At 39.3% G+C, this 23,460-nt stretch overlaps 1 protein-coding gene across 2 annotated transcripts in view; it reads left to right on the plus strand.

Annotated features, from left to right (window-relative positions):
* The first annotated feature begins 2,765 nt into the window (after nt 1-2,765).
* LOC120539202 (prokineticin receptor 2-like) overlaps nt 2,766-23,460 on the plus strand; it is a 50,826-nt gene continuing 30,131 nt past the window's right edge. For both annotated transcript variants that reach the window (XM_039769054.1, XM_039769055.1), the window contains exon 1: nt 2,766-3,040. The gene's annotated coding sequence lies outside the window, so the exon portion shown is untranslated. The remainder of the gene's footprint in view (nt 3,041-23,460) is intronic.

The following is a 23,460-nucleotide window of genomic DNA, read 5'->3' on the forward strand; positions in this document are numbered from 1 at the left end:
CTGACAACTTGCATATGCAATGGATTGAGCTGACGTGAAAATGTGAGTGGCTTTACGCCAAGTTTAGTTTTTATACATCGTGATGTGAGCGTGGAAAAGGGCGTACGCACTATTTACACAAGAGAGAATCACCACTTTCACAATTGATGAGCATGTGAGGTACGGCCTGGACCTTTCCCCAGAATATTTATAAAGGGGATGATAATCATGGTACAGGTGTAGACAAAGAGACACCAGTTGCTTTAAGAACAGATCTTATTGGGAGGTCAAAGAAAAAGGAGGAAGATGGAATGGAGAGTTCAGACCTCAAAGACTGGAGAGTGCAGAAACCCAACTTCTCAGAATTATCTCTTAATGTCTGGATGTCACAGGATGACCAAGATTGGCAGGAAATAGGATTGCTACCAATGTGTAAAGTGAAATTGTGAAAGATTGGGGGTGCAAATACCAAAATGGCAAAGACCAATCTGTTTTCTTGACTTTGCTCCAAGTTTCCAGCATGTAAATTAATATGCAGGTTAGGTGCATTAGTGATTCTAAATTGTCCCTAGTGTGTGCTTGGTGTGTATCTCTGTGTGTGCGCCTTGCGGTGGGCTGGCTCCCTGCCCAGGGTTTGTTTCCTGCCTTGCGCCCTGTGTTGGCTGGGATTGGCTCCAGCAGACCCCCGTGACCCTGTAGTTAGGGTTGGATAATGGATGGATGGATGCTTTTCTCTTCACTTTTAAGTGCTGGGTGTCCATATCTTTAATCCTACACTTAAGTATTCATTACAGTTGGAGGTTTCACTGAATGCTGACAGTATTATGTATTTGTACTTTGTCTATGGTTCTCTTCTATTGTGACTCCGTTTGTAAATGTTTATAAGAATGAATGGAGAAGTGCAAACTATCCTCAAACATCTGAAGAAGAAGAAGTGCTGGTGAGCCTTTTTGACAGGTAATCAATTTCAGTTCATCAATCATAGTCACTTCAAGCAATTTAAAGCTGTTCACTCTTTCAACAGCATCTCCTCCAATGTCAAAAAGTAGTGTGGTGTGCCATTGTGAAGTCTATGAACAGCTCCTTGGTTTGGCTGACATTAAGGGTAAGATTATTGTCCTAGCACCATTGAGTCTTCAGGTAGCCATCTTCTCCATAATTCTCTCGTCATTGTTGGTGAGCAGGCCTATAATGTTGGTATTATCAGCAAATTTAGTGATGGAGATGGATCATCTCTGGCCATACAGTCATTGGTGAACAAGAAATACAGAAAGGTGTGCCTGTGCTGAGGGTCATCATGGGGGAGGTGATGCTGCCAACGGAAATTACCACATTGGTTTACCTGAATGTCCTAATTTGTGTATTTAACCAGTAAGAAAGCGGTTAACAAATGTGGTACTCTATTGTGTAATTTACTTTAACTGATGGGTGAGTATGGCAGCTTTTTCACAGTTTCTAAAAATTAAAATGAAACTATGAAACACACTTTGTTTGAAGAGCCCCAAATATTAGGCAGACGTCAAACTACAATAGACTAGAGGCCATTTGTGAGTGCACATTCATGGCAGCTTATTAGGACAGAAACCAACACAAAAAATAAGTTAGACTTCAGTCACCGTGGAGTTACCACCTTGCATCAGTCAGCATTATTACATGATGAAGTAATTCTGGTAATCAGCGATTTCATTAATGAGTCTGCATCTTCATCTGCTCCCAGATATATTGCACCTGAGAGTGCTAATCGACTTTTCATTGCCCAGACAAGCTACATAGCCATCCTGCTAATTCAAAGTAGACCTGATAGGAGTGCGGTTTCCCTGAACTTTAACAGATTTGTTGTTCAGACATTCAGACACCACTCAAAGTAGTGCAGTTTGCCCTCATTGCCTGTCACAAACATCTTGTCTTTAAGCCTTGCAATAAAGTGTACCCAGAAGCCCCGAACTGGATTCTCTGCATTGGTGCCAGGCGTGCCTATCACCATTCTAGCATGTCAAAAACTGTTACTGCCCTTAAATCAATCATGTAATAGACAAGAGTGAGAAGACTTTTTCTTTGTCTCTGAGTCAGTGCCTCATTGGAGTATACTCTGGAACCGCCGGACTCGGTGGTGACTGCCCCTCACTGCTCTCAGTTGTCTGGTAGGTTTGCCTGTATATTGCATGTACAGGTTGTGTTCTGTATCGTACACCATTATTCCCTGAATTATGTTTCAGCATGAGCTATTGCTGTTATGCCTTTAGTCAAGTGATAAACACAAAGTAAAGACTGCCAGACTGTGATTTACACAGACAAGACATTCAATTTAAAAGTCTGATGTACTGCGTGGGAAATGAGGGAACTGTATTAAATTGTCTGTCGTGTCTTTAATCCTTTGGTGTAGAGTGATAAAATGAGGAGTGTGGATGTTTCATGCTGAATTTGTTGGCCACTCATACCTTTCTATTTTTCACAGTACTTGCTCTAAAAGACCAAAGTTGTTGGCAGGAGTTGATCCCAGGGCCACAGACTCTGCTTTTTTTAAAGCTGGATGGAAATTGTCGCTACAAAAAGCCAATTCCATGGGGTCTTCACAAGGCATCCAGATGGACAGTAATGTTCAGTGACATTGCCCCCTACTGAGACGCAGTCTGCTCACATGTGTGTCAAGTGGAAAAAAAAAAAAAGGAGGGAGGGGCAACTTCCCTTTGGCTCCAACAAACAAAGAGCCCCTGAGCTTGAAGACAGTGGGACCACAGCACTACCTGCAAGACGCAGCAGACAGCCGAGGGGGTGGAGAGGAGGAGGAGGAGCAGACATGCAGAGACGGCACAAGCATTCCAGCTGCCTGGAGACGCACGCTGGGCTCCCTGTCTGGAGGCTCCCGGTTCAAGAACGGAGGGAAGCAGGCAGAGCCAAGCACACCAGCGGGATGGAAACAGCTTTCTGGAATCTCTGTTGTCTGCTAACTCACTGGGCACTATGGGGCTCTGGCTTGTAACCCGTCCTGTAGGAGTAAAGTGCAGCCTACTCTTGGCATTTCTCTCTGTGTAGCCACATCAGGTGAAATCTTTTTTCTTTGGTAAGTAATTATGATTTTTTTTTTTTTAATTTAGCTTTGCCTATTTCCATTTTCAGAAATGTAAACATAAGAAGCCATAATTAATATCTGATTACAATTTAAATATATGTACTTTATGCAATATCTGTATAACAACTTATCTATCTGTCTATCTATCTGTATCATTAAGTAATAACTATATTTTAGTTTTCCTCATTTATTTTAAAGTTATTAATAATTCTGATAGGTACAATATCTCAGTGGGAATGGCTTAGGAAGGAAATCAAATAAAGAAAACACATTTTCAGCATTGCAACATTTCTACCTCTAGTGGCTTTGACATTTTAAAATGTACATTGAATCGTTTTTGGGATGAATGCATTTATTTACTAAATATGAAATTATCAACTGTCACCCAGATACACTTTCATGTTTTTGTATTGTGTTACAGTGAATTAGTTTTTATTATACACTCAACATTTGGCATTACTGTATTTTTAAAAGGTTAATAATGGTAATATTTTCCATCAATAGGTATTTGTAGTTTGGCTATATAGACTATGTGTGTGTATATATATATATATATATATATATATATATATATATATATATATATATATATATATATATATATATATATATATATGTATGTGTGTGTGTGTGTGTGTGTGTGTGTGTATATATATATGAAGACCATATAGAGAAAATACAGGTGACTTTACAAATATGATTATCATATTGACACAATTATTATTAACTTATGCTTTCTGCTTCTTTTAAAACATCTTGACAGTATGTTATCATATTTTGTCATATTTTATTCAACTTTGGAATTCCAACAAAAGCACTACAAAGACTTTTTTCCCCATGACTTGTGAGGACTATAATGACTTGCCCCCAGTCCTTGCAGGAGTAAACTCTGACTTCTCAGAAACACAACTCCAAATTTAGCAAATGAATCCAAGAAACTTTTGCATTTAACTGCATATCAACTGAAAATGCTTATTGTTACTTTTCTCACTTCTTTCTTATGAATGAAACTTTACGAGTCTGTAGAAAACGGAATCTGTATATTCTCCTTTGTTGTCAGCAGTGTCACAAGGATGGAGGAATGAATTGATGGGTGGTCATTAATAACGGACTGACCTCCCATTTAAGGTGGGCTCTTTTTCTGGCATCCAACACTTTTCTGAGCAAGTCACTTACTCAGGCTTTAATCTAGTTGTAAATAAGGGATTTTAACAAATGGGCAACAGCTCCGAACTTGTAAAGGGCCTTTGTTAGTTTCTGCTACATAAAGGTGCTACATAAAATACATATTGTTAGATGAAATTTTAATAAAAAATGTTCACTTGCAGTATTGACAACAATGAAACTTCTGCACTGAATATACTTCTTTTTTCAACACGGCAAACATGATATCGGTGCCTTTAATTAAAGATTACACAGTGATAACGGGCTAATGAGAATGTTAGGATCCGGCACTCCATGACGATAGCAGCGCTGACGAGATCAGCAAATGATGGATAAGAGGCGCGTAAAAGATCAACGTGCAGCCTTCAGGTGGACGCCCCAAAACCCGAAACATCGGGCACAGCGCCCAGCCGACATGGAGGGGCCAACTAGGACAGAGTATTATTTATTTATCTACCAGTAGCTTGTTCAATGTATTATTAATTACGCGCAAAATAACGACAATCTACCTGAAAAGTGAAGAAGGACTGATTGTTGGTTCGCTTCCCGGGTACCCCATACGTGGAGAGCGCTTTCGGTAATGAGAAAAGTGCTATATAAATGTAAAGAATTATTTTCCTTCCATCCATTATCCAACCTGCTATATCCTAACTACAGGGTCACGGAGAATTATTATTATTAGTATTATTATTAATACTGAAAAGCAATCTGCGCCCCTGAGAAGACAATCAACTGACAATAACAGCAAAAACTCTAAACTTACAAATCTTATTCAGCTCTGACATAATGACGCAAAACAAATAAACAAAAGCTAGGTTTTTATTCAGTGTTTACGTTTAAAATGCTTCAGTGCAAAGTCAACATGCCCGAGGCCGCATCGTTCAATTTGCTCAAGCAAAATAAGATTAAAACTCAGAACGGACCGCGCGAGCTCTCGGCGACGGTAAGCACAGAACAACTGCACCTGGCGGACTGCCGAGGAAGCGGAAAATCAAATCGAATCCGCGTACAATCAATACAATAAAACGTACATGGGCATTCTGCTTGCTATATAATACATTTAAGAGTCCTAAAAATAACATCCGTGAAATACTCAGTCGCTCGATCTGACGCGTTCGTCACGACGGACACGAACGGTGGCGATTAAGTTGCTATTGCGAAGCCGAGAGACTGGAGCCCACTGGTCCAAGTACGAGTTTACATTTCCTGGCCCACTCACTTAAATTAGGACTGCAGAGGCGCGGTGTGTTTCCTGGCAGCTTCTGGAGTAATCGCCGGACACATTCAGACACCCACCGTCATTCACAGCGGGTCAACTTTACGTGGCAAATCAGCCCACAGGGGGTCTCTGCGATGCTAAAATAGAACTGGGCTACTCGCAGACCCACCATCTCACACGGGCTAAGAATGCGCATGCAACAGATATAAAGAGCCCGGGTCGGAGTTATATATAAAAAAACTGCTTTACAATGAAATATATATATATATATATATATATATATATATATATATATATATATATATATATATATACACACATACATACATACAGTATATATATATATACTTGTTTACGATTCTTGAGACAATCATCGATGATTTAACTATCAAACATATCAAAAATACTGATTTAAACACTTGAGATTATACCAATGATTTTAACAGATAATATGCTTTATAATGAAGTCATACCTACAGTACATCTATTTTCTGAACTGACTTACTCCACCATAAAGTCTCCTGGAGTAACCCTACCTGGGGGCCTCAGGTGTAAGGCACACATCACTTTCCATTCACTAAGCAGCCCACCAGCGTCCCATATTTTGAGTTGCCTCATTGTTTCTATTTGTAACAGTAAGCGGAGTCCTGGGAATGGTTCATCAGGTTGGTGTCCCTCTTTGTGCCACTGGCAACGTGGATCATCTCAGTTCAACTCACTCCACTGACATTCCACGTCCTGAATGATTTTGACCAACTGTTCTGTTCAAATTATGTCAAATATCCTTTCATTTCAGAGTTTGCTTCTTCCATTATAGGGAAGAAGTGCATTATGGCAGCATCAGATGGAATAAGAATGCAGCTCTTAATCAGATACCTGTCTATATTACAGGATATACTTGTGGTCCCAAGCTTGCTGTTATTGGACTAGCTGTGCTATTATTATTATTATTATTATTTTATAACATGCTGTTAGGAGTAAAGCAGAGTTCCTGCAAAACAACAGAAGAGTGTGCCAGTGTGCCACGCATCTCCACACATACAGTGACTGTGCTGAGATCAGAACCTCAGCCTCTATAAAAAATCTAATCATTTTTATAGCTCACATATTGATAACCAAATCAAACCTAAACATTTTAATGAATCTGCCACAATATTTTTATTTTGGTTTGTTGACTTAATGTACAGGCAGCTGTCACAAAGGGTTGCAGCAGATGGAGATGAACTTACTGGGATGTCTCTGACAAAACACTAAAGTCTGTTTTGGTACAGTTGGCCTTTTGTTGTACTTGACAGTGGACACTAGATTTCTTGAACCCAAGGCAAGGCCATAGATGGTTATGGAGAACCGTGAGATGCAGCTTTCCCCATTAAAAGAAAATATAAGGTGCCTATAAAAGGTATTTACCTCCCTCAGAAATTTTCAAACTCTGTTGTTTTGCTACACAGCAAATATACTTAGTTTGTTTTGACCTTTATTAATAGAAAAAGATTCTTTAACGTCAAAGTGAAAAATGATCTCTGCAAAGTAGCCTAAATATATACATCAATGGAGATTGTGTGGAAAGAGTCTGTGCCTTCAAGATTCTGGGTATACAAGTTCTAGAAGATCTCTGCTGGTCCATAAACACCACTGAGGCAGCCAAGAAGGCACAGCAGAGACTCAACTTCCTCTGAAAAAGAAAAAAAAAACAACCTGAAGGAGAAGCTGCTGGTGTCCTCTCACTGCTGTTCCATTGAGGGTGTCCTGTCATACTGCATTTCTATGTGGTGTGCCAGCAGCTGATTGGCAGACAGGAGGATCCTTCAGAAGATCATAAACTCTTATTGGCTGTACAGTGCCCTCTTTGGATGAACTCTGCAGCTCTCACTGCCTCAACAGAGCTGCCAACATCATGAAAGACCCGTCCCACCCAGAACATCACCTGTTTGAGCTGCTGACCTCTGGCAGGCAGTTCAGTTCCATCAGATTTAAAATCAGTTTCTACTGCAGAGCCATACAAGAATTGAATATTCTTTGAAAACCCACACAAGTCACTCCAGAAATTCCTTTTTTCCTAGTGCTATATGACTTTTCAATAAGAAATATCGGAGATAATGATTAAGGTTTTGATATATATCCTGTAACCTTTTTTTTTTTTTTTTTTTATTAATTTTATTACAATCAATACATAGCAATCACATTTTTACAAAAAAAAAAAAAAAAGAATTATGCTAAGAACAGATCAATCCCCACCCTTGAGAGAGAGAGCAAGCCAAACGGTGTAAAATTTAAGGCTTTTAAAAAAATACCTAAATCAACAAATTCTCTGTGCTTTATAAACTTATTTCAAAATATTACTGATTAGATCCTGCCATGTTTTGAAAAAAGTCTGCACAGATCCTCTAACTGAGTATTTGATTTTTCCAATTTTAAATAATATAACACATCAGTTTCCCACTGACTTAAAAGAGGAGAGTTTGGGTTCTTCCAGTTTATCAGAATAAGTCTGCGTGCCAAAGTGTAGTGAATGCAATCACAATTTGTTTGTCCTTCTCCACTTTAAGACCCTCTGGAAGAACCCCAAACACAGCTGTTAATGGGTTAGGAGGGATTGTGAGTCCAAGACTGTCTGAGAGGTAATTAAAAATTTTTGTCCAGAATAATGTTAATTTGGAGCAGGCCCAGAACATGTGACCTAGTGAGGCTGGAGCTAATTTGCAGCGTTCACAGGTTGGATCATGTCCTGGAAACATTTTGGAGAGTTTTAGTCGAGACAGATGTGCTCGATATATAATTTTGAGCTGTATAATTGTATGCTTTGCACATATGGAGCTCGAGTGAATTCTCTGCATTGCTACTTTCCACTCCTTTTCTGATATATTAATTGAGAGATCATTTTCCCAGTGTCCTCTTGGATCTTTGAAAGGAAGGGATTGTAAAAGGATTTTATATATTGTAGAGATGGAGTCTAACTCCTTGAAATTGAGCAATAAATTTTCCAGCGTGGATGAGGGTGCCAGATGAGGAAAATCTGGAAGGTTCTGTTTAACAAAGTTCCTGATTTGAAGATAGTAAAAGAAATTTGTAGCTGGAATGTTAAATTTGGAATGTAATTGTTCATAGGATGCAAAGACGTTGTCTATATAAAGATCCCTAAGCAAGTTAATTCCAAAATCTTTCCAGATATTAAAAACTGCATATGTTTGTGAGGGTTGAAAGAGGTAGTTCTTTTGCAGGGGTGCCACAGAAAGAAGCTTCTCCGTCTTAAAATGCTTTCTACATTGGTTCCAGATTCTAAGTGAGTGGAGCACAATTGTTATTAGTGTATTGCCGATAACGTGTGTTTATTGGTGCACAAAGCAAGGAATACAAAGAAGTACTGCAGGATTTTACTTCTATTGCGGTCCATGCCTGTGTATGTTCTTCTATTTGTGTCCAGGTTCTTATCGACTGTATATTTGCCGCCCAGTAATAAAACTGGAAGTTAGGTAGAGCCATACCGCCTTCTGCCTTTTGTCTTTGTAGAGTCGCTCTTTTGATGCGTGGATGTTTAGAATTCCAAATAAATGAGGTTATTGTTGAATCTAATTGCTTAAAAAACGATTTATTAATGTATATTGGTATGTTTTGAAATAAAAAAAGGAGCTTAGGAAGAATATTCATCTTAACAGTGTTAATTCTTCCAGCTAGTGTGAGATGAAGGGTTGACCATCTATGCAAGTCTTGTTTAATTTTTTCCATGCAGACGACGAAATTTTGTTGATAAAGAGCTTTATGTTTACTTGTGATGTTTACCCCGAGGTATTTAAACTGTTCTGCAATGATAAAAGGAAGGGTGTCTAATCTAATATTATATGCTTATATCCTGTAACCTTTTTTTTTGGTGTAAATATGTATTATCTAACTGCCTTACCTTAACCTTTCTTGTTTCTATTTGTCTGTTTTATTTCATTCTGTCTGTTATTAGGTGCAACTGAGAAGGCAAATTTAATGTTTTCTTGTGTAAACATGACTAAATAAAGAAACCTTAAACCTGAATATAGTAAACACTTATAATGATTGACAATGACCAATATAAAAATAGTCACTCTTGCACTACAAGTACATGTTTGCATTCTTTACAAGTTATAATTATTTCTATTATTGCACTCAGTTTATATGTGCATTATACCTAAGTGCAATATTTAGTTATTCTGTTGTATTGCAATATAAATTTAAATATGTCCATTACATGTGAATGCACCAATAAGACTACCACAAAATAGTTGTTCTGAGTGCAAACACAATAAACGGAATCTGAACAAAAATTAACTACAAATCTGAAACACAAACACAAAATAATCGATCACATAAGTATTCACCTCCTTTATTATGACACACCTCAGTCATTACTGGAGTAGCCAATTGATTTTAGAAGCCACAAAATCCATTTAATGGAGATTATCTGTCTACCATTACATTTGATTGTGGTATAAATGCATCAAATCTGGAAGGTCCAGCTTGAGGTGAAGTTAGTATGGTGTCCTAACCCTGTACAGGACACTTTGTGAAAAGGTGATTGCAAAGCACAAGTCAGAGGATGATATCCCAGTCGTGGAATATCCAGTTAAATCAGTCATAAGAAATGGAAAGAGTTGTAAATCTGCCAAGAGCAGGCCAACCACACAACCTGAGTGATCTTGGAAGAAGAAAAAGAAGACTAGTGAGAGAGGTCAGCTATGATAAATCTTAAGGAGTTCCAAGCAACAGTAGGTAAGATTTGGGAGACCATACACACAAAGACTGCTGCCCAAGTACATTACCTGTCATAACTTTATGAAAGAGGAGCAATGAGAAGCAAACACACATGAGATCTTGGGTAGAATTTACCAATATTCACATGAGAGACCTGAAGTCAGCTGGAAAAAGAATATATAATCTAATGAGACCAAAAATGAGCTTTCTGGCCATCAGACATATTTGATCCCTGCATATCATCCAAAACCCACCATCCCCACCACCAAGCATGATGGTGGCAGCGTTAGGCTGTGGAGATGGTCCTCTGCTGCAGGTCTTGGCAGGCTTGTGAGGATGTGGGGTAAAATGAATGCAGCGAAACCCTGGAGGAAAAGTCTGCAAGAAACATGTGCTTTGAGAGATTTGTTTTGCGGTAAGGCAACAACTCCAAGCATGAAGCCAAAAGAACAGCATAATAACAGCAATACTAATCTTTTGGTTTGGCTGGGTCTGAGTTCAGATCTCAATCCAAACGAGAGTTTGTGGCTGAATTTGAAGAGAGCTGTTCACTTACGATTCCCATGCAGACTGATGGAGCGTGAACAGTTTTACATGGAAGAATGGGGACAAATGGCAGTGCCCAGATGTGCACACAGACTCAAAGCTGCCATGGTTGCCAGTGGTGCATCTACACTCACCTAAAGGATTATTAGGAACACCATACTAATACGGTGTTTGACCCCCTTTCGCCTTCAGAACTGCCTTAATTCTACGTGGCATTGATTCAACAAGGTGCTGAAAGCATTCTTTAGAAATGTTGGCCCATATTGATAGGATAGCATCTTGCAGTTGATGGAGATTTGTGGGATGCACATCCAGGGCACGAAGCTCCCGTTCCACCACATCCCAAAGATGCTCTATTGGGTTGAGATCTGGTGACTGTGGGGGCCATTTTAGTACAGTGAACTCATTGTCATGTTCAAGAAACCAATTTGAAATGATTCGAGCTTTGTGACATGGTACATTATCCTGCTGGAAGTAGCCATCAGAGGATGGGTACATGGTGGTCATGAAGGGATGGACATGGTCAGAAACAATGCTCAGGTAGCCCGTGGCATTTAAACGATGCCCAATTGGCACTAAGGGGCCTAAAGTGTGCCAAAAAAACATCCCCCACACCATTACACTACCACCATCAGCCTGCACAGTGGTAACAAGGCATGATGGATCCATGTTCTCATTCTGTTTACACCAAATTCTGACTATCATTTGAATGTCTCAACAGAAATCGAGACTCATCAGACCAGGCAACATTTTTCCAGTCTTCAACTGTCCAATTTTGGTGAGCTTGTGCAAATTGTAGCCTCTTTTTCCTATTTGTAGTGGAGATGAGTGGTACCCGGTGGGGTCTTCTGCTGTTGTAGCCCATCCGCCTCAAGGTTGTGCGTGTTGTGGCTCCACAAATGCTTTGTTACCTCAGTTGTAACGAATGGTTATTTCAGTCAAAGTTGCTCTTCTATCAGCTTGAATCAGTCGGCCCATTCTCCTCTGACCTCTAGCATCAACAAGGCATTTTCGCCCACAGGACTGCCGCATACTGGATGTTTTTCCCTTTTCACACCATTCTTTGTAAACCCTAGAAATGGTTGTGCGTGAAAATCCCAGTAACTGAGCAGATTTTGAAATACTCAGACCGGCCCGTCTGGCACCAACAACCATGCCACGCTCAAAATTGCTTAAATCACCTTTCTTTCCCATTCTGACATTCAGTTTGGAGTTCAGGAGATTGTCTTGACCAGGACCACACCCCTAAATGCATTGAAGCAACTGCCATGTGATTGGTTGATTAGATAATTGCATTAATGAGAAATTGAGCAGGTGTTCCTAATAATCCTTTAGGTGAGTGTATACACCTAAATACTGACTTGAGGAGGTGAATACTTACGAGATCAAATATTTTATGATTTAGATTCAGAATTATTTGAGGCCACTTTGCAGCGATCTGTTGTCACTTTGACATTAAAAAGTCCTTTTCTGTTGATCAGTATCAGAAAAGGCCAATTAAATCCACTGGGATTCAATTTTGCTTAACAATAAAATGTGAAAACTTCCAAGGGGTGAATACTTTTTATAGTCCCTTGTCTAGACAGGGATAGTGAACACAAACAATTAAACTCGCTTTGATTCAATTTCCAGGGCTAAATATCCATTTATCCTTCCCAAAACAGTGGACAAGATAAGTGAGTGTGAAAATAAATTAATGGCTCCATCTAAATTGACTTGTTAAAAACATTCTCGTAAATACAAATCAGAATAATGTGCAGTGAAGGTCTACCTTTCTTTTATTAGTAATGGCTTGTCCAGCAAATGTGCAGCGAGAACAGCTTTACAATTAATGGGTCTCCTTTGGTTGCTAGGACAGTTGCTTGCTAACATGTGAGTCTCTGCATTTCCTCAACATGACTTAACAATTCACTCTGAATTTTGTGAATCAGATGGCAGCCATGAAAATGCAAATGCCCAAATGTTGCCAAGGATCACAACAGGAACTGGCAAACCGCTAGAAAACAAAAGTAATGGCAAATCGAGTAATTAGCCCAATCTAAGCAAACCAGGCAAAGAAGAGCTCTCTTTTCTTTTGCTGGTTGTTAACCAGACTGTCTATGAGAATTATGCAAGGTTTACTTGAATTTAGTGCTTTTAAGTGTCTAACACCTATTAAAATGTATATACTGTATTTTTACTACTGAACTCACAAAATATAACAGGCGGCTTTATTCAAGACTTATTGTTTTTGCCTCAATGCCCTTCATATTATTACAGTGCCATGAAACAGTGCCTGATTTCCTCTGAACTGCAAATGTGTAAAATGGAATGTTATTAGTTTTTCAAGCAACATGTAATATTAGATACCAGTAACGGCATACTGCACGATAATGTGCAGTGAATACACTTGACTTGAGCATTCCTTGTTTTTATTCTCTTTCTCTGTCTCTGTTTAGCATTCCTTTGCTCAGAGGTTGATGTGCTTGCTTCTTCCTGAGCAGCTCTTCTTTTCTCCACCCTAGTGGCCCGCTGCTTCTCTTCTTTCGTCAGCATCTTTTCGTGTTAAATCTGATTAAGTTAGTTTTTGTGTTGCAATTACTTAGTTCGTATTCTTTAACTTTTCACTTAAGCTGGCACTTATGTCTTCAATCTGCCTCAAGAATGATTAGCGATGGTGGTAGGGAATGAGAACCGCACCCATACGCATGCACCATCGTTAAAAATAAAAAGAGTAATAAAAATCATCACCCCGAAAGCGGATAGTAGACGTCACGTAGTATATGCGTACCAAATGTCAAGTCAATAGGTGAAACGGTTTGCGAGCTACAGGTGATTTAAAATCCTGGACAGAAAAACGAACAGCCACGGTAGCGTATTACATAAGAAGAAATGGCACCCACGTGTACACATGATGCATGTTTTAAAAATGTATTCCACTCATCTAATGCACAAAGTTTTCTAAGAGCAAATGGCATTGTGCGAAAAAGTAATTGCACCCAGTGAAATCAACTCAATTAAACTGAGCCTGTCGATTGATTAGAGGCTCCATATAAATCACAATTATTTTGACCTGTGCAATCAGAGTCAAGTTGCCTTCACAAAGATTCATCAAGCACATAATGGCACAATCAAAAAAATTTCCTGAAGGGACTGGAAAAAAAGTTTTTAATCTGTCAGTCTGATGAAAGGTCTACAAAGCCTGAGGGCTGAGAAACTCCTCCAAAACACTGAGAAAGATATAATCTTCAAATTTAAAACACTCAGAACAACTGTGAGTCTTCATGGAGGTGGCCAAAATGACTCCAAAGGTGTAGCGTAATGTCATCCAGGAAGGATCCTAAGAAGGAACAGCAGATGTACCTTATGTTATGATTTTGTTTTGTTCTTAATTTTTCTAATCTTCTGTTAGAAATTTTCTTCTCTTTAATTATAGTAGGATTTGGAATATGTGGGTTTCAGATATTTGGTTGTATTTTTTGCACTAATAATTTACCTACCATGGTTGCTGGCATTGTGGTCTCATAGGTCATGATTTGACGTGGCGGCCATTTTTATCCAGGTCTGCAGATAACTTCCTAAAAGTCGTTCTTTTCGTTCTTTCAGGCATATGACATTTTGGCAATGATTTTTGGGTGGTGTTCTTCGGCCTTTTAAAATGCGATTTGATGTTTGGTTCTCATCTCTGTGTGCATCTTTGACTACCTCTCATTTTCTGGTCATCCTCTTTCAAACAATACCATCTCCATTTGAGACAGTACACCTTCCTTCAGCAAAAGTCTGTGTCCGTGAGTCTACAATGTGAAAGGCACCCCGGGCAACAATGGGCTCCACTGGAAAGTAGCAAAACACTACTAACCGAGAAGATCTCACAGATGTGCATTTGCCAGTATGATCCCCAAGTCTTTTTGAGAGACAAAAGTGGACATTTTTGGGTCAAATTTGTCCCACTATGCACAATGCCTTTTATAATAAGGCAGTCAAACATGGTGCAACAGAGCCCAGATGACTCGCCATAATTGAGCGAATCATGAGTTTAGCTCTCTTTTGCATATGTCCAGTCATTCCATTCTGAGTTGAAGCTTAGCTATCGTGTCGTCATGCAGCAATGCAAAACAAACACAAGTCCATATCAGAAAAGCTGAAAAGAAGCAAACGTTTTGGACCAACTTATTTCAAATTCAGATTCAAAGCCAGCAGAGATGCTGTAGCAGAACCTGAAACAAGCAGTTCACGCTTGAATTAAAGCAGTTCTGTAAGAAAGAGTGGGATAAATGTCCAAAACGGCAATGTGAGAGACACATACTGAGTTCTAAGAAGTGAAATACTGATTCAGTGTCAAAAATTTGTATTAAATAGGAAAATAGGGAGAAGGTGAACACTTTTTCGCAGTACCGTGTAATTAATTTTCAGTTAATATCACTGCTACTGTGGTGGCCCAGTTTTAGCACTGCTCCTCACAGTAAGGAGACTAGGGTTTGTGTCCCGAGTTCACCCTGCGTGGTGTTTGCATGTTCTCCCCGTGTCCATGTGGGTCTCCTCCGGGTGCGCTGGTGTCCTCATACTGTCCAAACACATGCAGGTTAGGTGAATTGGTGACGCTAAACTGGGCCTGCTGTGTGTGTTTGCCCATCGATGGAGTGGCACCCTGTCCAGGGTTTCCTCCTGCCTTGCACCCTATGCTTGCTGGGAAAGGCTCCAGCACCCCGCATGACCCTGTTCAGGACTAAGGCTGTTAGAAAAAGACACCACATGACAATAGTGCTACTAATAGTCACAGATTGGCATTTCTAGAGTGACCTACTACTTAATATTGAAATAAATCCTTAATTTAAAGAAATTAAAAATAAAAACACACTAGAAATGTCTAAGCATTTTTGAACAGGGGCCAGGCATTTGAAAATGAGACTTTAATGTAATTGATGAAATGTATCAGAACTATTTGGATAGAAACATATATTATAATACCATTTTGTTTTTATATATTTTAAATCTATACACTGAAGAAAATTACATTTACAGTATGTAAAAGCAACCCTCTATTCTGGATGTACTTAAATAATTCCCCAAATATCACTCAGAAGTGACATGTACTGTAGGCCTTTGATACGTCAGCACGCTTACTGGTACTGCTGCTCGCACAAACAATGTAAAAAACACTAAATGTTTCATGAAGAAGAGATTAAGCTGAGACTATCTTTAGGGCCTCTGATTTTACAAAGCTTCAGTTCCAACTGTCTGTAAAAGTAAAGATCTCTAGCTTTTTATGAACTGTACACTCATATATTTTTATAAACACAAAATGGATTCCTACCTGACATTTAACAGGTGCAAGTCAACCAGATAAAAGTCAAAACCGTAGACACCTGGAATAAACTACCGAGCAGTGTGGGAGACTTTAGGGACTTTCAAAACTCGACTTGACGTTATTTTGGGAGAATTAAGTGGATAGGACTGGTGAGCTTTGTTGGGCTGAACGGCCTGTTCTCGTCTAGATTGTTCTAATGTTTCAAAAAATATGGTGCATGAGCTGAGACCTTGCACAGGCAAAGGGATCAACAGAAAAAAGCGAGCGCAGCTCAGAAACTGCTGGATACACCGCTGGAATCGCCTGCAGAACTAACGCCACATTTCACAGCACTTTCTTAAGTAATGAGGGTCTCAGCATGACAGCAAAGAAATGTGTCACTTTATTAACAAAGTGTTTGACATACATTGAACATAGTGACAACAGCTGCCAAGACGCCCATTAACAAAAAAGAAGATAAACAGTGTGAGATGTGTACAGAAAATGCTCATTCAAGAAAACATTTTAAAGCATATTGTATTTTTCTGTCAGATATTGGACAGTTTTCTTCCATTTCAATGAAGCCAATATTAAAGTTAGTGATTTAAATAAAATGAGCCAATACAAGATGGAAGAAGGAACCAACTAAGGTAACCAGACATTTCACCATTAATAGGACAGTGCCATATATCACCCCCAATTTTGAAATCCCAATTCATTTTTCAAAGATCCTTCTTTGACTGTTATCCTTAGACATGACTCTAATTGCATTGAACTAATGCCGACATTTGCACACAGCTCCTCCTTCCTGGCTGTACGGTCACCTCGGTGCTGTAGCTTTAATAACCATTCACATCAGTTCTGTTCAAAGCAGACAAGTTTTGATCAATTGGATGCCCTGCAATTGCAAATTTCATGCCTTTATCAACATGAGCGCTGGCAAACTTACCGTCCGTGAAAGTGTCTTTCAAGTGAAAAATATAAAGCTCTCAGTCAGAGAACAACCAGTGTAGCAGCACATCTAGAAAATTTTCTTTTTAAATTAAAATGCAGCTCTCAGTGATACTACCAGTAAAATCGATGATGGTTAGTGGTTTGCATTCTCTTTTTTTCTGTGTTGTTGCCGGTTTGATGTGCCCAATGCTCTCTTTACAGTCTATATGATCCAAGTGGCTGTGTAGCCTTGTTTATGTTCTGTGTGTGTGTGTGAGCAGTGTTAACGTCAGTAAGTTAAGTGGGTATGCATTCTAATACTGGCATTACAACACAGAAATTCAAAAACATGTAATGTAATTACACCTGTAAATCATCAGCCACCCAATCAAGTACCAGCGCAACATAAATCCTTCCCACCTACTGCCATGCTGGATTGATTTCAGGAAAGTCAGGTGACTCTACAGTTAGTCTTTCTATTAGCAAGTGGTCAGCCTATGTCATCATTCACTGACCTCACACATTAATGGAGTGCCCATGTATCCCTTCAAAGTGCCCGGCATGCAGCTTCAAATGAGCGAATTGGCAGGGAGACTTAGATGTTTTACATGAGTTAGGCTCACACAGCCAGTGGTTTTTAATTTAATGTTGTCAATTCATAACGGATTGAAAGTATCACATCTATCTTCCATGGCCTAAATTTATAAATAAAGAAACTGCCATCAGTGCTGTCTTGGCAGACATAAACACAGCATAAACATTCACTACGTGCAGAGGACTGAGGGTGTGTTGCAGTGTGTGTGTGTCTGGTATTCAGTTCAGCGATCTGAAAATGTCATTCATTGCTTAAAACAATGAACATTTCAAACAAATGCTTCAGATCCTAATAATCCTGTTTTCTTTTGAAATACTATTTTAAAATTCAGTTGCAGTGTCTTAGACATCAGTAACTTTCTCTGGTGTGAATGTGAAATAATGGTAGATGTGAAACAGTACTTCAACCCAAACTTGTAGACCATTTGACCTTTTACAGCTTTCATTGGAAACATTTTTTTAAATAGTCTTTTTTGGTTAAATAAAAAAAAAACATATCACATTCAGTAATGCTATAGTTCCACTGAAGCAATTTTGTTCAAAATATAGAGCCCCATCATGTGTAGACTGTAATAAAAGTGCCAAATTTGGGCACAGTTAGTCAATCTGGTATATTCATATCACAGTTTATTCTTGCCAGTGATGCACAGACTCAGACACCAAAAGCCACATGCATATAAATGTGGATGGGAGTCACACTGGAAATGGGCAAATTGTGTTTTATGGGGAAAAATGCTATTCTGTCATCACTTCCTCTCGTGGTGACATGTTGCCTGCTGGTTGAGCATGCAGGGAAAAACACTCACAGTACTCCTTGCATGTGACAAAATACTAATACTTCTACTACTAGAGAATAAGAAATTTAAACATTTAGAAGTATTTGTCTTTCTTAATTATTGTAGTTTCTTAATTTGTAGTTTACCATCTTGAACTGGCTTTTGTTTGCCTCTTTTGGTTTCTCTCTCTAGGAAAATCAGTTTGTAGCAGTCCGGTGCCGCTAAGATTCATATCGTTGAAGAGACGGTGATTTATTTATTTTTTTGGTGGAGATTCTCAGGATGCACCCAGCTTTGACCCAACCCACACACACTCACAAACAGAGACAAAAAGGCAACCAGTAATAAAACAGCAATTAAAAAAAAACATTAAGCAATAATAAATGAAACAATGATCCCACCCCAGTTGTGAAGAGGGGGGCTGAACGCACCCCAAGGAGATGCAGTCGCTCCTCCAAAACCCCCTCTTAATCGGTGATACAACAGGAAACAAATACAGTTTTTTTTTTCCTCTTCTTTGCTTGATCAGCTGCTGGCTTGCTGCTGCTGCTGCCATGCCATGTGATCTGCAACTCGTGCGGAGCTTCTAACATTTAAAAGCCTTACAGCAGCTGTCCTACTCTTTGTTTTTTATTTCCAACCCCAGGTGTGGTTAAGTCTCTGGGCACAAAGTGTTATCTCGCAGCATGTGAGTTCTTGATATTTTTTAGTTTATCATTTAAAAACGGAATAAGAATCTGAAAATCTAACATCACATTAAAGATTGATACATTCTGAAAAGAACGATACCAAATATATATATATGTAGGTTTTAAAATAAGCCCGATTTAAAGCATGACAAAAAAGTGACATAAAAGCGTCACTTAAAATCTTTGAACAAAATGTTTAAAATGTTCTCTACTTGTATAGAATATTCTGGACAGTGGAATGGTTGATTTGCAATTGTTTGGAGATCTTTTTTTATTTTTTCCCAAAATAACAGACATCTATAATATAGTTTCTGAAGGACCCAGAGAGCTCTTTCAGTTTCAAGATAATCAACGACGAGCAAACCAAACTAAATATCTCAGGCTTAGATAAGACAGGCTCCTCTCTAATGATGTTCTAATCATTTTCACCTGATTCTAGTTTTAGATATTTAAAGTAGTGATAATTAGGAGTGTACTTACTTTTTCCACATGTGAAATCTGCATTTATGTTTATTTAAATTATACAATGGACTACAGAATGTAAATGTGGCATGATGTTTGTTATATTACATCACCTAAATCTATAAATACTGTTTAAATAAAGATTAAATCTTGAAATCTCCACATCTCTCTATTATATAAAAAAATCCTGGGACGAGACAAGTCTTTTTAGCATGGGCCGAGATGTGTCTTTTTCAGAGTGATACTTTAAAGTCCCGCGAGATGAGACTTTGTGCCAAGAGATTTAATCACACCTGGGGCAGGAAATAAAAGACAAAGAGTAGATGACAAAGTAGAACGTCGTAAAGAATTCAAAAATGTTGGCGCGATACACATGCAGAGCAGGTTAGAGGTAATGAAAGTACTAAAATTCAAAAGTCACAAATAATGATGGCAATGATCGCATTAGCGCAAACAAACAGAAATTATTACTTGGTGAAATAACAGAACAGCAAAATGATATTGAATATATTGTTTGTATTTAAACTTTAAGTCCAAGACTTGTAGATCATCTAATTTGTGTTGCCATCAGGGAAAAGTAGTGCTTCTTCCCAATAAAGAGGCGTATCCGTGAGAATTAAAAGATTGGTTGTTTGGTGAAAGACATGAAGTGGCTGGTGTGTAGCGCAAGCCGGGGGGTTGGCGAGCGAAGCAAGCAGGAGACAAAGCCCCCTAGAATGTTAAAAAGAACAAAAACATTTTATGGGGTGTACTTACTTTTTTACATGACTCACTACCGTTTGAATCCATTCAGTCTGTCTGAGTTTTCTAGGTTCACTGCCTCCACCCACCCACATACATGTCATGCACATGTGATTGTATCAACTGATTATTAGCAACTGTCACAGGAAGACACCCTTAGCAGACTCCTCAGACACTCTGCTGCATATGAACCAAGCAGCCAGAGAATGCCAAGCAGGGTTTGTTATAAGTGGTAACATTAATCCAGTTTCTTAACTTGCTTGGTTCAAGGGGAATTTGGAGCTTAACCCTAAACACATTGGATACAAGGCAGGGATAAACGCAATGCAATGCCAGTGTATAACAAAACACAAATCAATACTAGGAAAGTTATTATTACTATAACATCTAGACTTTGTATGTGGGAGTAAAACTGGAGGACATGCAAACTGAGACTGGGACAACATGGGGAAAAATTGGGGAGTAAACCAAAAATCTTAGAACTGGGGTTAGCAGTGCCGTCCTCTTTGCCACCATGCCACCCAATGATCAATCAATCAATTGACCATAATTCTATAAGGCTTGGTAGCATCTACTTGAAAAGTTTAAAACATTAACTTTTCTCAGTCACCCATCACCTTCTCAGTCTGATGTAATGGACATATTCTGTCTCTTAATGTATGTGCATAATGGGCACTGGCTGGAGGCCCCAGGAGCATAGCGGCCCACAATGCTTCTGGTGCCTATGTATGTTTCTGTTTTGCTATCAAAGCAGAGGTCCCAGTGCACTACTTTTCCCGGGGGCCTATGACGCTGTTAAGATGGCCCTGGACTGTTGATTCCAGACAGGATCATTCTTCAGGTGAATGCACCAGCAAGAGCATTGCCTGTAAAGGGATGCAGCCCAAGGCAAACCAAACAATTATCCTTGTTAACAAGTCTAAGCTAATAAACAGAATGAATCGCTTTGTTCCTTTCCAAGTCCACTCCATACCACCCCCTCCAAGTGTGAATGTGTGACCCTCAGAAGAGAGGATATTTGAATGGATTTAATGCCATTTCGGTGGAGGCAACATTTATACTGGCAGTAGTGCACAACGCCTGTCAATTTAATGTGAGAGACAAACTGGCAGCAACTAAGCCTGTCTGCTTTGCTGTGTCACAGAATAAATCTGAGGCTTGAGCAGAAAAAAAAATGGTCCTCTTCATTATCTTGCTTTGCTTTTATCTTAACACCAGCGTCTGCGCCATGGGTGGTGCTGCATTTCTTCTTTTTTCTTTCCCTTTTCTTTTATATCACAGACATAGCTTCACTGTGATTTGAGCCTTTTTATCTAACAATTGCCACAAATGGCCTGTGCACATTAGAACAATGACCCAGCAAGTGGAGTCTAGGAGTAGCACTGGTTTGTTAAAGTAGAAAGTGAGAGTAGATGATGGTATGATGCAGAAAATGCAAATTGAACTAGTAACAGTCAAATGAACCCAAATTTACATTCAAGATGAAGAAAGGCTTTAGGGTTTCTACTATTATACAGTATATTTAGCCGACAGCTTTATTCAAGGTGAATTATAACATTAAGAAAGGCAATGATGGATTACAGATATGTTTGTGGGGTCAATATTGCCAAATGTGACAATGGTGCACTGGTGAGGCCCCATCTGGAGTACTGTGCGCAGTTTTTATCTCCGGGCTACATAACTAACATAGCAGTGCTAGAAAAGATCCAGAGAACAGTGACTAGGGTGATTCCAGGGCTGAAGGGGATGAATTATGAAGAAAGATTAAAAGAGCTGAGCCTATTCAATTTAAGCAAAAGACGATTAAGAGGTGACGTGATCGAAGTGTTTAAAATTATAAAGGGAATTAGTTGAGTGGCGTCAGACTATTATTTTAAAACGAGTTCACCAGGAAGACGGAGACACAGTTGGAAACGAGTAAATTTCCCACAAACATTAGGAAGTTTTTCTTTACACAAAGAGCCATAGACACTACCATAGCCATAAGCTACCAAGTAGACAGTAAGACTTTAGGGACTTTCAGAATTAAGTGATTAGGACTGGCGAGCTTTGTTGGGCTGAATGGTCTGTTCTCGTCTAGATTGTTCTAATGTTCTAATGTATTCTTTCTTGCCCATCCTAATCAACATGAAATGTGCCACTGCTGTCCGGTGCCATGATCAGTAAGTATATCAACTTTACCTTGTTTAATTATTGGAGCACATTCAGGTTAAGTGCTTTGTTCAGGGTCACACAGTGAGGTACCAACAGGAATTGCTCTGACAACCTTGTGATTAAAATTCCAGATTCTTAGCCACTGCACTCTAGGTGGATCTACGTAAACTGCCAGGATACGAGTCAGACTACTCACGGAAACACTGAACACGTCATTGATGTTCCACTGGGTGCTTCCGTTTCCTCCCACAGTCTAAAGTCACGCAGGTGAGGTGGATTGGTGACAACTGGCCCTAGTGGGTGTGGTGTGTGTGAGTGTGTTCTCCAGCTGTGGACTGGCACCCTGCCTTGCACCCTATGCATGCTGGGATAATCTCCAACCACTCCTGTTTAGGATTAAGCAGGTTTAGGAAGTGGCATGGTATGGTTTGGTAGGCTACTCACATTCATATTTTCAACAAGGCAGCTACCTTGCATGCCCAGCACATACTGAGCATTAGGAGACAGCACAGTCACTATGGCAGCAGTGTTTGTTTCACAGATAGATATAATGCCGGCTGCCTTGGCTATATAAGTGCCTCTTTGGGTCCTTTTGTTAATCGGCTTGTGTGTCTCCTCCACGGAGCAAAGCACTTAAAGAAAAATCAATGTCAGTTGTGAAGGTGTTAAAAGCTGAGGATTTCCTTTACCCAAGGAAAGCAAGCCGTCACAAAATATACCCTAGTAAAGACAGAATAAATCACTTTTAAACTAATGGAGGGAGTGGTGTAGTGTGGTGACACAGTGTTTAGTGCTGCAAACATCCAGATCATCAGTCCCACTTGTGAGCCATTATTGATTACTTAAAAATTAAAGAACAAAACTCCCTCAGGCTACTTCCTTTCTCTAAATTTATTTGAATTGATTGGATTGTTTTGATGAACTTTAGATGCTGTGTGCTTTCTTAAATGTATATATATATATATATATATATATATATATATATATATATTGTAAGATATGGCCGGCCATGTACCCGCCAATACCCCAAGCCGCCAGGTGGAGCCCTCCTTGCAGCATGGAGGTCCCCAGAAGACCAGCAGGGCATTATGGACCATGTAGTTTTTGTGCACCGCCCTGCTGGATGCCATGGGGCCACGAAAGGGAGCTGC

This window comes from Polypterus senegalus, chromosome 11, assembly GCF_016835505.1.
Source record: "Polypterus senegalus isolate Bchr_013 chromosome 11, ASM1683550v1, whole genome shotgun sequence".
NCBI classification, from domain to species: domain Eukaryota; kingdom Metazoa; phylum Chordata; class Cladistia; order Polypteriformes; family Polypteridae; genus Polypterus; species Polypterus senegalus.